The sequence below is a fragment of the Mastomys coucha genome, chromosome X (assembly GCF_008632895.1).
Source record: "Mastomys coucha isolate ucsf_1 chromosome X, UCSF_Mcou_1, whole genome shotgun sequence".
Lineage (NCBI taxonomy): Eukaryota > Metazoa > Chordata > Mammalia > Rodentia > Muridae > Mastomys > Mastomys coucha.
The window spans coordinates 13,821,671-13,823,755 of record NC_045030.1 but is presented as its reverse complement, the minus strand read 5'-3'; the positions used below and the strand labels follow the sequence as shown (position 1 = coordinate 13,823,755).

Genomic DNA, 2,085 nt, shown 5'->3' with positions numbered 1-2,085 from the left:
GTACACTTCAAATGTGATGAGAGTAAATCTCATGTATTTTTTTCCTCATAATTTAAAAGATGTATACTCGTGGGAAAGGTTTTATAGGGTAACATTCTGAGCATGTATTACATGTCCTGAGGCTTTTTTCCTTGTATTTAATGTTAACATAAAAAACGACAGCAGCTATATGTAGTGCTGTCCACCAGATAATAGTATGAGCAATACCATATTGGACTCAAATGTTGTCCTATCTAGACAGCACTGCTCTAACCTTTGATCATGTGTTTGCTCAACAAACGCGTATTAACACCAGAAGATTTACTATGGCCCTGACCAAGGATGTGTAAACGACAGTAAGCATTATTTTCCCTTTTGATCAGCTGAGCCCTGGTTCAGGTCAGAAGCATCTGACTCCAGATCTAACCACTGCATTTATACACATGCTTCTCTTTTCTTTTTATCTTTCTGTATCATGCTATCTTTAAAATAATAATGGGAAGAGGGTGATCATATGCCTTGTGGGTCCTGGTCTGCTACCACTGACTAAACATAAACACTTTCAAAGTAAGAATGTCCAGCCTCAGATAAAGACATGAATATATTTTTAGTGAGTAGTGGGAAGAAAAATAAATAAAAGTAAATTATGAATTTTGGATTTCAGTTTTCCTTTAATATTTAGACTTAAGCTAAGCCTTCACTAAGGAAAAAAAATTAAGGTTCCAAATCTGGAAACACTGAATTTTCCTGAACAACCATACATGTTTTACGGATACCTGAATGTCTGAAGTGGAAATATGTCAAAAGATACAGAGCACCCTCTGTGTCTTTTGATCAAAAGATACAGATCTGAGGGGACCAAGTAATTAACTTCCCCTTTAAGTCCAAAGCAAGTAGCTGACTGTCCTTTATCTTATAAATTCAGCCTAGTATCAACAAATCACCTAAGCTTCAACACAGAAACATCAGAAAAAAATTTAAATCAGAAATGTCTATGCTCTTGTTTTTAGTGAACAGCGCTGATGCTCTTAAAGCTTCCTCCCTAGGAGCCTCCATGGGCAGAGATGGCAGTGACTTCTTCAACATAAAACAAATAAAAACAAGTTTAATATTGAAAAGTTTGTTTTTAATTCCCAAATCAAGGAGAGTACATGAAGAGAGGAATTAATTACATAAGAAACTAAACTTGTATAATAAATGATGGATAATAATAAAACATTTATTAAACACAGATCACATTATTAGACCCTAATCTATTCCCTCTGAACATAATGATTTCTGTGTTTTGATTCTAGAGCCTGAGGTCAAATAACCCAGAATGAGCTTCTCATATATTAGTATGAAAGTATGAATGCATACAAATGCCTGAATATATACTAGGTTGATTCTAACCAGTTCCTAGGTGATGGACATGCAGGCACAGAGCACGGGTTCGTAGAAATTTGTATGGAGCATCAAGGGACCAGGTCTTTCTGTCTGTGATTGTTGGAAAAGGCTTCACATAGGAGGTTCACATAAGTGAGTCTTGTTCTTCTAGTAACCACAAGGGGACAGCAAAGAGGCCTACATTGCAGTTCAGTGACTATGGTTTGAGCTGGACAGGCCATCCAAACTTTCTGACCCTCAGTTTTCTTTCCTATACAAAATCAAAAATCGGGAATGTTAGACTCTTCACAGCCCTAAACTGAGACTAACTGAGACTCAAATGAGAGAAAATGTAAGGATGGTATGGAGCACTTACCTGGCATATGCAAGGGCCTAGGTTCCATCCCCAACACCTAAAATTATTTTTAAATTACTTATTGTCTATTTATAAGAACAATATAAAAGAGTCTATTAATGACCCTATAAAACAAACCTGAATTTTACAACTGGAAGTGCAGCACACTGCAAGAAAAACAGCACTCAAGTCCTACCTGCCACTTATACTTGTGTTTTTCTTACTTAGCTTCCTAGTTGTGGCCCCTACCACTAAACTACTTTAAAAAGCATCACATCCACTTTGTGATACTTAACCTTTATAAATTACTTGTCATTTTCTTTTTTCTTTCTTTCTTTTTTCTTTTTTTCTTTCTTTCTTTTTTTTTTTTTTTTTTTTTTTTTTTT

The 2,085-nt window shown here is 35.4% G+C and overlaps 1 protein-coding gene across 1 annotated transcript in view; it reads right to left on the bottom strand.

The window, feature by feature from the left end:
• Positions 1 to 1,177: 1,177 nt before the first annotated feature.
• Positions 1,178 to 2,085, bottom strand: part of Rp2 (RP2 activator of ARL3 GTPase) — a 37,780-nt gene continuing 36,872 nt past the window's right edge. Inside the window, exon 6 of the mRNA XM_031344466.1 lies at positions 1,178 to 1,615. The gene's annotated coding sequence lies outside the window, so the exon portion shown is untranslated. The remainder of the gene's footprint in view (positions 1,616 to 2,085) is intronic.